Source organism: Gracilinanus agilis, chromosome 1 (genome assembly GCF_016433145.1).
Source record: "Gracilinanus agilis isolate LMUSP501 chromosome 1, AgileGrace, whole genome shotgun sequence".
NCBI lineage: Eukaryota > Metazoa > Chordata > Mammalia > Didelphimorphia > Didelphidae > Gracilinanus > Gracilinanus agilis.
The window spans coordinates 309144756-309158625 of NC_058130.1; positions in this window are offsets into that span (position 1 = coordinate 309144756).

Here is a 13870-nt window from a genome sequence, read left to right on the forward strand (position 1 = left end):
AATCTAACAAGGGAGGCAACATGCAAATAACTATATACAAATACAATATAATCAGGATTAATTGGGAATAATCTTTGATGCAAGACACTTCCATTAAAAGGGAATCAGCTTCTATAATGCTAATCTTGTATTTAAAAATCTATTAAGTGACTTCAAACATGATAAAAGTCACAAGAAAAAAGAATTTGGCATTAAATGAAGGCAATCTTATTGTGTAACTCAGGTTTTAAATTTTTGTTTGTTTGTTTCATAGACCTCTCTAAAAGCCTGGTAAAACCTTGGAGCCAGTTCTCAGAGTAGTATCTTTGAGGCTGTCCCTGTACCTTTGCAGGGATTCCATGCTTTGCATCTCCACACAATTGTTAACCTAGAAAAAACACAACTATTAAATAGTCATAAAACCACTTTTTAATCAAGGGAAAGCGGGATTAGGGCTACCTGGCCTCTTTGGCAGAGCTGCGCCTTGTGCAGAGTCTAAGAAATGAACACTGCTTCACTCTGCTCCCTGATCCCCCTGGGAGTGACACCAAGCTAGATGATGACTCCAAGGAACAAAGGAAATTGGGGAACTTATATACCATTTGGGAAGATCCTGGGGCTGGAAGAGATGATTGACATTATACTGACAGGATACAATCAAGCTAGAGAAAGGGATCATAGCTAGAGGCTAGGGTGTAGGGGAAAGGGGCTGCTTACACAATGGATTCTAAAGGAATGGTCCCTGCCCAGGTGTATCTTCCTGGGAAGGGTCTCAGATACAATGGGCAAGACTACCCAAGACAAAAGGGTATTTAGCATTTACTCTAGGGTCCATTATTCAGTCTGCAACTGCTAGCCTGAGATTCCCTTCAGGGTGGATTCTCATGGGAACAGGGAACAAGCACAAGCTTTGGGGGTCTCCAACCTACAAACTATTTCTAAACTTGGGGTTCATCATACCTCACTAAGCTACAAGTTTGGGGTTTCTAGATTCCATGTAGACAACATAAAACAAAATAGACAGGTTTACAAAGGAAAGTACTTATAGTGAAATACAATTATCAATTTTTTAAAAAAAATTAAGTTCAAGAACTCCATGTTAAAAATTTCTAATGCAAAATAAGCAGTTCTTTTTTTTGAACTTTTTAAATTTTAAGGATACAGTATTTATTCTGAATGATTAAATTTTTAAAAAATCATTGATTAAGCACCTACTATGTGTTAGAAATTAGACTAGGCCCTGACTTTAGAAATACTAAAGTGAGACAGTCCCTGCCTCAAGGAACTTGCATTTTAATAGTGTTGTACCCAAATTTTAATACCTAACCCAGGTTCATGGCTGAAGGAAGAATCACACTGACAATGCAATATGCAAGAAGAGGCTCATTCTTTACTAGCAATAATAGCTTGGGTCCCTAGGCAGAGAGGCTTGCCTGAACGACCCCTTGGAATTCTCAGCCAAGAGTTTATATAGAAATGTTTGGGGAAGGGGGTTGGTACATACATAATTATCAAGGTAGTGTCAGGGACAGGTGGTCAGGAAGCATATGGGGAGGGGGGGTTTCAGGGACAGGGGTCTGGAAGCATTTGGCAAATATACATTAAATAGGCAAATATTGTAAAGCAGGCAAACATAGACAAACATTCCTCAAGAAGGTTAATATTCATCAGATAAGATAGCTTCAGTTTTAGGTTTATGATAGGGGAAGATAAGGAAAACTGTGCTGGGAAACCTTGGGGGCTGGGGGTAGCTTGTCCAGGCCAGAAATAGTTCAGTAGACTGCCAGACTGATTTTTAAATCCAACAATAGAAGGAAACAGCATATTTAAAGGAGAGATTACTAGGGTAGAGAATTTTGTTCTGAGGAGAAACAATACTCAGTGGAGGCAAAGAGTAATTGATTGTCAGGCCTTTTCTTGTAGTAAAGGTAGTATTGGTATGATTATTATTTTGAGAGCAAAAATTAGAAAATACTTTAAGGGAGAAGGGGAAGGTAGGAAAGAATATGTACAATGACTGGACAGAGGGCAAGATTTCTCCTGGGTTGATGAAAATAAAGCATAACCTGAGTCTGGGGAAATATACTGGCTTAGTTGCACTCACTCATCAATCAGAATAACTCATTTCTAAGAAAGAATTCTATAACTGAGTGGATTATGATACTTATATATTGTTTTGGGTTATTAGCTAATATTTTAAGCCCAAGATGAGAATTTCTGCTAAATTGCACTTTAGGCACTTGAAGATATCAAATATGCTCCACCCCAAGTTCATCATCAGTCCTCTCTTCTCCAAAAACCATATTCATATCACTGAATCCAGCCTTCAAATGAGATGATATATGTGAAGCTCTTTGCAAAATCTTAGAGTGGTATATAAATGCCATCTATGATGGTGATAGAGATATCATTTAATCATTTTACTATTCTTATCACCCTCCTTTGTATACAACCCAATTTGTCTCTGTTCTTTCCCAGATATTACTCTTCAAATAGAACATCTTCCTCCACTTATAGTTAGACTAGGACAGAGAATAGTGGACCCATCAATTACCATGTTCCAGGAGGTATGTCTCTTGGCAAAACATGACAGTGCATGAGCTTTTGTGATTGCCATGTCCCATTGAGCTTGCCAGTCAATAACACTTCCAAGAATTTCTTTACATAGATGATCTTATCTGTTTCTTCACCTCTAGAGTAATTCAGATGCTACCCTCCATTTCCAACACCAGCCTCTTAAGTTTGTCTCTTGGGTTGGAGAAATGGAGAAAAAAGATTGATAGTCTTTTTTTTTTATTATTTTTGTGGATGAAATAAGCAGAAGCAAGATGGGAAACTGGAGTAGGGACATTTCAAAATTAAAAAGGTTTGGAAAGTCAGTTTTAAAGTTGTATTTGTGAGCTACCCACAAAAGCCAACACTAGCTTTGCTGTTTAACATACAGGTGTTGAACTTTATAGTTATTGCTCTGGTAAAGAATATGGTTTCTTTTTTTTTTTAATTTTATTATTAAACATTTATTAATATTCATTTTTAATCTGTTTACATAATTTATGCCCCTATTTTCCCCTTCAACTCCCCCTAATCCCCCATCCATGACCGAGGCATATTTCCACTGGTTGTTATATGTGTCCTTGTTCAGGGCCTATTTCCATATTGTTATTAGTTGCATTGGTGTGGTAGTTTCAAGTCCACATCCCCAATCATGTCCACCACAGCCCATGCATTCAAGCAATTGTTTATCTTCTATGTTTCCTCTCCTGCAGATATTCCTCTGAATGTGGGTGGTGTTCTTTACCATAAGTCCCCCAGAGTTGTCTTGTGTCATTGCATTGTTGCTGGTATAGAAGTCCATTATATTCGATTTTACCATAGTATATCAGTCTCTGTGTACAATGTTCTTCTGGCTCTGCTCCTTTCACTCTGCATCAGTTCCTGGAGGTCTTTCCAGTTCACCTGGAACTCCTCCAGTTTATTACTCCTTTTAGCACAATAGTATTCCATCACCAGCATATACCACAATTTGTTCAGCCATTCCACAATTGAAGGACACACCCTCCCTTTCCAGTTTTTTGCCACTACAAAAAGCACAGCTATAAATATTTTTGTACAAATCTGTTTATCTATGATCTCTTTGGGGTACAAACCCAGCAATGGTATGGCTGGATCAAAGGGCAGCATTCTTTTATAGCCCTTTGAGCATAGTTCTAAATTGCCATCCTGAATGGTTGGATCAGTTCACAACTCCACCAGCAATGCATTAATGTCCCAATTTTGCCACATCCCCTCCAACATTCATTACTCTCCCCTTCTTTTATTTTAGCCAATCTGCTAGGTGTGAGGTGATACCTCAGAGTTGTCTTGATTTGCATTTCTCTAATTATTAGAGATATAGAACACTTTCTCATGTGCTTATTGATAGTTTTGATTTCTTTACCTGAGAATTGCCTATTCATGTCTCTTGCCCATTTATCAATTGGGGAATGGCTTGATTTTTTATACAATTGATTTAACTCCTTGTATATTTGAGTAATTAGACCCCTGTCAGAGTTTTTTGTTATAAATATTTTTTCCCAATTTGTTGTTTCCCTTATTATTTTGACTACATTATTTTTGTTTGTACAAAAGCTTTTTAGCTTAATATAATCAAAACCATTTAATTTACATTTTGTAATTTTCTCTAACTCTTGCTTGGTTTTAAAATCTTTCCTTTCCCAGAGATCTGACAGGTATACTATTTTGTGTTCACTTAACTTATTTATAGTTTCCCTCTTTATATTTAGCTCATTCACCCATTCTGAATTTATCTTGCTGTAGGGTGTGAGATTTTGATCTAAACCTAATCTCTCCCATATTGTTTTCCAAATTTCCCAGCAGTTTCCTCAAATAGTGGATTCATGTCCCAAAAGTTGGGCTCTTTGAGTTTATCATACATTGTCTTGCTGACATCATTAACCCCAAGTCTATTCCACTGATCCTCCTCTCTGTTTCTTAGCCAGTACCATATTGTTTTGATGACTACTGCTTTATAATATAGTTTAATATCTGGTACTGCTAGGCCCCCTTCCTTCACATTTTTTTTCATTATTTCCCTTGATATTCTTGATCTTTTGTTATTCCAAATGAAATTTGTTATAGTTTTTCCTAATTCAGTAAAGAAGTTTTTTGGTAATTTGATAGGCATGGCACTAAATAGGTAAATTAATTTGGGTAGAATGTTCATTTTTATTATGTTAGCTCGTCCTACCCATGAACAATTAATGGTTTTCCAATTGTTGAGATCCAGTTTTATTTTTTTGGAAAGTTTTTTGTAGTTGTTTTCGTATAATTGCTATATTTGTTTTGGTAGATAGATTCCCAAGTATTTTATATTGTGTAGGGTGATTTTAAATGGTGTTTCTCTTTCTACCTCTTGCTGCTCTAATGTGTTGGAAATGTATAGAAATGCTGATGACTTATGTGCATTTATTTTGTATCCTGCCACTTTGCTAAAGTTGTTGATTATTTCTACCAGCTTCTTAGTTCATTCTCTAGGATTTTTTAAGTAGATCATCATATCATCTGCAAAGAGTGATAGCTTAGTCTCCTCATTGCCTATTTTGATACCTTCAATTTCTTTTTCTTCTCTAATTGCTATTGCTAGTGTTTCTAGTACTATGTTGAATAATAGAGGTGATAATGGGCATCCTTGTTTCACTCCTGATCTTATTGGGAAGGCTCCTAATTTATCCCCATTGCATATAATGCTTGTTGATGGTTTTAGGTATATACTGTTTATTATTTTTAGGAAGGGTCTTTCTATTCCTATACTTTTCAATGTTTTCAATAGGAATGGATGCTGTATTTTTGTCAAAGGCTTTTTCAGCATCTATTGAGATAATCATGTGGTTTTTGTTTGTTAGACTGTTGATATGGTCAATTATGTGGATGGTTTTCCTAATGTGGAATCTTGCATTGCTGGTATAAATCCCACCTGATCATGGTGGATGATCTTCTTAATTACTTGCTGGAGTCTCTTTGCTAGTATTCTATTTAAGATTTTTGCATCTATGTTCATTAGGGAGATTGGTCTATAGTTTTCTTTTTCTGTTTTTGGTCTACCTGGCTTTGGAATCAGTACCATATTTGTGTCATAAAAGGAATTTGGTAGGACTCCTTCTTTGCTTATCATATCAAATAATTTGTATAATATTGGGATTAGTTGTTCTTTGAATGTCTGAGAGAATTCACCTGTGAATCCATCAGGTCCTGATGATTTTTTCTTAGGGAGTTCTTTGATGGCTTGTTCAATTTGTATTTCTAATGTGGGATTATTGAAGTATTCTATTTCTTCTGCTATTAATCTAGGCAATTTATATTTTTGTAGATATTCATCCATATCTTCTAAATTGTTATATTTGTTGCGATATAATTGGGTGAAATAGTTTTTAATGATTGCCTTAATTTCACATTCATTAGAGGTGAGGTCTCCCTTTTCATCTTTAATACTGTCAGTTTGGTTTTCTTCTTTCCTTTTTCTTATTAAATTTACCAGTACTTTGTCTATTTTATCTGTTTTTTCAAAATACCAGCTTCTAGTCTTATTTATTAATTCAATAGTTTTTTTAATTTTATTAATTTCTCCCTTAATTTTTAGTATTTTTAATTTAGTTTTCATCTGAGGGTTTTTAATTTGTTCGCTTTCTAATTTTTTGAGTTGCATACCCAATTCATTACTCTCTGCCCTCCTTAATTTGTTAATATATGCATTCAATTTTGTTTCGAGTGTTCCAGAGTTTTTCTTGATAATCTTTTTCTTCTTCTGAAGTTCTTGGCTTGCCATCGTTAGCCCCGCCCTTCTTCAGCTTTGTCTTCACACTCAGGGTCTGCCTGTGCTTTCTAAGCTCCCGGGGACACCGGTCTCCTTGTCCTCGGGGTCAGGCCTCCTGGTAGACCCCGGTCTGCCCCTCTGCCCTAGGCTCCTTCAGCAGTCTCAGGGGCTGCTTCCACAACCCGGTCTGCACCGGGTCCTCACTCGAGGTCCAAGCCTGGGCTAGAGATCTTTATTCAAGCTTAGGGCACTGCCTTCAACAGCACAGAGGCTCTTAGGGCACTGCCTTCACCCATGCAGAAGCTAGGGAAAGTTCGTGGGCTGGAGATCTTTATTCGCACCTGAGGTGATGCCTTCAGGCGCTCGGGGAAAGTCCCTTAGTTAGAGATCTTTGTCCCCCCCCCCCCCACGCAGATGCTCGGGAAAGTCTGTGCGCCCCCCAGCCACTTGGGGTCCCTTGTCTTGCAGCACACAGGTACAAGCCCTGGGGCTGCTAGTGATTTACTGGTTGCCCAGGTCCTGTTTTCACTCTTGTGCATTGGCCTTGGCATTGTGTGAGGTGTTTGGTGTGAGGGGTGGGGGAGGGGCTTCTTCCTTTTGCGTTTTAGTGAGAGCTGTTTCACCCCTTTATAGCGTGGAGATGCCCCGATTCTGCTTACCTTCAATGCTGCGCCCTGTTGTGGGGTTCCTTCGTTCGTCTGGTTTCGTTTTTATTTCCCCTTGAGGAGTCCTGTATGCTTTGGTTAGGAGAGATTGAACAGCTGCTCCTTGCTCTGCCACCATCTTAACTGGAAGTCCCTATCCAATATGGTTTATTTTTAAACACTCAAGAGACTATGTTTAGGACAAAGAGAAATCTCTTGTCTTTATTGCAATGGTTTTCATTCTTCACAAAGGGCCCCAACTTTTACCTGTAATCCTATACCAATTAACAAACAGAATCTCACAAATAAAATATCATACCCCCATAAATAAAACCATTAAATAGATGAGATAATGACACGAATTTAAAAAAAAAACACTACAGTTTTCATGAAATTTTTTGCATTTCTGATATTTTTTAAATTTTTATTAATTTATTTATTTGTTTGTTTTTTATTTTAGAATATTTTCCATGGTTACATGGTTCATGCTCTTTCCCTCCCCTTCTCTTCTTCCCCTGCCATAGCCAACAAACAATTACACTGGGCTTTATATCTGTCATTGATCAAGACCTATTTCCATAGTATTAATATTTGCAATAAGGTGATCATTTAGTGTCTTCATCCCCAATCATATCCCCATCAAACCACATGATTAAGCAGTTGTTTTTCTTCTATGTTTCTACTCCCACAGTTCTTCCTCTGAATGTGGATAGCATTCTTTCTCAATTCGTGATATTTTTGCACTGATCAATTCAATTGCTCTTCCTTCATGGGAAGAGGCACAAAATTAAAGCTATAAAATCCAACTATGTTGAATTTTACCATGAGCTAAGAAGTCACATTCATTTGTTGTTCCTTTTTAACTTTACTATCAAGTATATGTACTTCTTTATCTATGTAGCCTGGGTTTGTATTGTTCTGTCTATACCTTTGGGATGGGTGAAATCACTGCAATCAATGGGTAACATCCCCTAAAATGAGGGAGATAATTGGGCCTTCATATATAACATATGACCCTTTTAAATAAGGAAAAGGTCTAGCATGTGATCTCACTGTGTAGAAAACTACCAAGGAGGAAAACATCCTTTACCAATGCAAGTTGACACTTTCTCTGTCTCTTATAGTCTTGAGTTGCCTAGAGCACTGAGAGATTGTGACATGCTCAGGGTCACACAGCCCATATGTATGAAGGTGTATTTTTATTTCAGGTTTTTCTGCATCTGAGATTAGTTTCCTACCATGTTTGAGTTCATCATGTTGGCAGAACTTTAGGATTTTTGTTCATGGCTATTGTTGGACTGTTTTATACTTAACTGTTTCCTTATAAGTCAATTTAAATCAAATTGATTACGTTTGTCATAAAAGGCCTTATTTTCTGATCAAAATAATGATTTCCCAAGAAAAAATAAAATTTGGTCATGTTAAATATTTGGGGAAAATAAAAAGAAGAGTTGGATTCTAAAGTGAAAAAAAATCAATAACAAACATATAATTTTTTCCCTTTATAAATCTCTTACCACCCACAACTGGCTGTGCTAATAAAATAAAATGAAGGTAATTTGCTCCAAGGGGCATCAGAAATAAATGTTCCTCTAAAGAGCCTTCTGGACATTAATTTACCAGCAAATTAGAGTGTGTCTAGAGCATGAATTGGTTCATGTGGATAGGAAGAAAAGTGAATGACTGACAGCTGTGCATGCCTGGCATCTGAAATCCATACCTCTTGTCAGGATAGATGAGGCAAAAAGCACAAGACCTCCAGGAAAGTGGAGGGCGGGCACATTTATAGTATCAGATTTAGCATATTTTGCTGACTGTCTAGTATTCTGCCAATAATTACTACAAACCAATTTCATCTTCACTCCCAATCACTGTAGGCTTAGGTCCCTGAAGAAAAGGCCAGCATATAATTGATTTTTTTCCACCATAAAAACTAGAGTTTGCAAACGAGCTGTGTATCTTTCCCTAAAGGTACACAAGTGAGCTAAGCTGTTAAAGCACAAGTAATGATGTGGACTCTGGTAGCTAGGGCACGCATGTGACAGAAAACCAGCATTTGTGTGATCTTGTGGCCTGGCTGGCATTTTTATGTTCACTTATTTCATTGACAAACTGAACTCAAATCTAAAATCATGAAATATGACATACTCCTCTGGGGAACAGATTTATTTCAAATAGCAGTCAGTGAGTTTTAATCCTTTGATGAAAAGGAAAATGCTCCTCCTGACTTTTCTCTGTCCCAATAATTTGTACCTAGGCTATTATTTATTTTTCCCTCTTTCTTTTATGTCTCGTTTACTGTCTTTTTTTTTTATCATACCTGAAGAAAAGAAAGCCTTCTTCCTTAGAACTTCCCCTCTTATTCATCTTTCTAAATCATATCTGTCCTTACTATTTCTTTCTGACTGGGGTAGATTATATGTTTAAAGATCCATCTCTGTTATCTAGTCATGGCCTGACAGTCTTGCTCTAGAATTACCATGGCTTCAAGGCTCACTACCTCCCCCTACTGATTTCACTGGCATTGCCCTTTCTTGATTTCTCTCCCATACAAGTGTAAATAGGCTTAAAACATTTTTCCAGCCTTAAGGTTTTCAAAAGATTTGCTTACAGCTAATAACACCAGAGAAACAGATAGTAGCCAAAAATTACAAAAAGGGAAAATTCCAATATTAAACGCTACTTCTTGGCTATATTCAAGCTGTCACTCTCCTAGCCTCCATCCTCTACCTGGGACACAAGAAATGTTGCTGGGATCCTGGGCTTCTGACTGATGACTCAAACTGATACATACTATTTATAGGCCATCTTCATGTCATGCCAATGCAGATGTGCCTTCCCCTTCCAACTCTAGATATGAAGGAATTAATCAGATTAAGACTACAATTCTTAGAAAGATTGTGTCAATCACTTTATGACTCCAGTCACTATGCCATGACTTTTTGTCATTCATTCCTTGCCAGTATTCCCTTTTATGTGTTAGGTTCCCCCTATTACTATATTTATATACAATTTCTTGAGGACACAAACTGTTTTGCTTGCATGGATTTTTTCCTAGAATTCAGTGTAAAATCTGAAACATGGTAAGCATTTCATTAATTCATACATATATATAGATATATATTTAAAAACAACAACTAAAATATGTCTTTGAAACCAATGTAAAGGGAGCTAGAACATTCTTAGCTCCCCATCACTAACAGGCACCAATTTGTTGCTATTCTTTGCCCAGAAGTTAGCCAAACTCAATCATTTCTAGTTGAGTGACAGTTGGCATTTCTTCATAATTTTACCATTATGGTTCTGGCTTCAATAATATATTAATCTCCTTAACAACTAAAAACTGTGCTAATAATCATGATGATGGTCATGAAGAATGAACATATAGGTTCTTTCTTCCATCAGGAATATTGAATAGTTAGAATAGAACCCTTTCCCCCAAGAGAGGATCATGAAAAACTATAAAGAAAAAAAAGCATGATAGTACCTACTCTACTTGAGACCTGGAGAGTTTTTACTGGACATATTTTATGATCTATAAATTAAATCTCCAATTTAAAAAAAGTATTTGCCTCAGCTTCAGGCTCTTACTTTCCTGATTTGTATGTGACTGGTATATAGAAAAAGTAAACTGGGTCTGCTTACTTGAGTTTGGTGCACTTGCATAGGACTCAAACTGCCCATATCTATCTCAATTAAAATAAAAATACAGCCCAGCCCATATTGACTTCCTCCATACCAATCTAAATTACATTATAGTTGCATAGAACCAGTTTTCTGTCTTGTGGCTTCATGTCTCAGAATAAGACCTTTACCCAAGGATTGAAGTGAAGCAAGAACATGTGCTTGAGACCTTTAAATTTGAGTGTGTCAGCGCATGTTCCCCTGTAAGATTTTATGTTATTAACACATCTTGTAGTTAGACTAGAGTTGGGTGTGACTGTGTTTCTTTTTCTTGAGATCCGGAACCAGTGTAATTCATTTAGCAATGAATATGGAGTCCTAAGAGACCAATTCAGTTTCTTCATTTAGGATATGCATCTCTCGGAGCAAGGAATGTATTGAAGCAGTAATAGTAGCATGAGGTTGGAAAAACCCAGACCAATTGCTTCTGTTGGCAAGCAAATTTTATAGCCACCCTACAACATATGAATGGAACAGAGTTGTCTTTTGGGAGAAGGGAATTGGCAGAGAAAGTAGAACATAAATATAGGGAAACATGAGAAATATGGCTGTGATTGGCTATTTTCAACAGTGGCTCATGCTGGTATATATAACTATGAAGCAAGGATGCATCTTTCCCCAACCATTACTTGCTATGATCTAGAAATACTAATAATAGGAATAAAACAAAAGGAAAAAAATGAAGTCATCATGATAACAAAAAAAATCAAACTTATCCTACTTGCTGTTAAAATGATGTTCTTAGAAAACCTTATAGAATCAGCAAACAAGTTAAAACAATGAATAGCTTTAATAAAGTAGTGAGTTATATTGGGTGTAAGAGAGCAGGAAGTTGACCTATGATTTCACTGGTATAGGAAAATACTGATGGAAAAACTACTGCTTGCATCGACTGGCACCTGTTCTGAAGCATATGATCTTACAGATTTTCCTGGGGACACTTAGAGATTGTGACTTGCCAAGTCAAAACAACCACAAAGCATGAGAACAAACGAGTTTAGAAACTGTTTCAATCAGAAAACACTTCGTCATTTTGCAGAAGGAAAGATAAATTGCATAAAAAAAGCAATTCCAGTATATAATATAATATAACATAATAAAATATAAATAACATAATACAATATAATATAATACAACAATATAATACAATATAATATAAACATAATAATATAGAGAATATAATTTAATTTATAAAATATTACTGAAAAGGATGATGAGAGATTATGAGCAGTACTGTTGTTTAAATAAACAAGGAAGAGTGGAAATAAAAATAAGAAAGATTGGTAAGACACAATTAAACAAAGTGATCTAGAAAGCATTGATATAAGAAAATGAAAGAAGACTATAAGAATATATAACAGAGCTGTAAAGATGTTTATCAGAAACCTTTGGGCATCAAAGGGAATGAAATCACTACACGCGGCTTCATGAAGGAATAGAAGTGGCACTGAAGAAAACAAAGATAGGAAAAACAAACAAACCAATAATAACTAAAAGAGGGCTGTGCTGGAAGTGACACAATTTTGAAGTTGAAAGATTTGTTCTCAAGGTATTTGAAAGAGCAAAGATAGCAGATTATTAAAAAAAAACAGACTTTAATTTTTTAACTGATCATGAGAATATCAATTATTCTGAGCCAAATATCAACTTTCCCATTTTTACAAAAATTTTCAAATATTATAATAATTGTAAATATTAGAAGTAATTAAAATATTGTGAATATACTTTGAAAATATTTCATATACACACATCTAAGTTTCCCTCAATGGTGTTTTCTCAAGCTTTCTCAAACAATATTCTGTAACATATCATAAATTTACAGTGACACAATTGACTGAAAGGTATAGAGAATATAATATCCCACTATGCTTGTCATTTGTTCACTAAGAAACCATGACTTCATAGCACCAATCACTACTCTGACAACTCTGATCCAGAAATATGTTGCCCATATTTAATATAATTTAAGAGTCCTTAAAAGGTATAATAATGGAAATGACTTTAAAATTTCTGATTATGAAACTCAATATGTTATAATGGATCTGTGATCTCTTTAATTCAGGAGTTTCTTTGTAATGATACAATTCACAATCCATCCATCCATGCCTGCTCTTTCTGTGGGGTTTTTTGTCCTTTCATCCAACGTATTCATTGACTTCCTCATTTTATCTAATGTAATGAGGTTATCAATACAATACATTGGCTTGGTGTCTCTCCTCTCTCTTACTATTTGATAAGCCCATCTTCTTTTCCTATAATATAATTCCTAAATTATGTCCTTTATTCCTGATCTTCAAATTTCCTCACTGGTTATATGCTACAGCTTGATCATGTCCACTGTGAGTTTCTCTCTCCGTTGCTCTCTGTGTAATCATCTTTAGTTCTTTGGAGATAATGGTATTCCACATCTTGTTGTCATGGAACAAAACAGGTAAACTGTTAGCAGGGAAAAGATGGGCCTTTGATTTTATGGAATGATTGAAAGATCTTGGTTTTTTCCTGGAAGACAATTTAGATACAAATTAAAATGTGGGCAATGGACCTTCTGTATCTGCTCCATCTTTCCTGTGTCAGGTCATACTCTTTCTATTATTCACAGAGCTTTTCCATGATGCATTGGAGTGTGAGGAAATTGGCACAATGTCATTTGCAAATATGAGCATCATCCATTTCCCTCCTTAACATGAACCCTGATCTGAATCTCTGGTTGGCAAGCACACATTTTCTTGTTTTAGGCCTCCTCTGAGGTTTTTTAATCAGTTATTGAATAAGATTATTTCCCATGCTTTGTCTATTAAAGAATTCTAAATGACCTTATTACATAGATAGGATAAGCCTTGCTGTAAAGGAACCTATAAAAGGTTTTTCTTTTGTTGTTATCATTTTAGCAAATCATTTTCCACAATCAATAAACAATGAACAAATGAGACCTTATCTTCTCTTTTAATCTTAATAATAACTTTCAGTTAATTATTACATAATAATAAATGCTAATAATTTATACTGCCTTAAAGTCAGTAAAAGTTGCAGAGAAGCCAAGATGGTGGAGAAGTAGTGGACAGAGGGACTGAGCTCATCAACAAACTTCTCCAAACAGAAAGATTGTCCAAAAATGGACTCAGTCCTAATGAGGAAATACAAAAAAAGTCATTGATTCATTTGTCTAGCCCAGCTTGGTGGAGGGAGGGAGGAAAGAAGGGAGGGAGGGAGAGAGGGAGAGAGAGAGGGGGGGAGAGAGAGAGAGAGAGAGAGA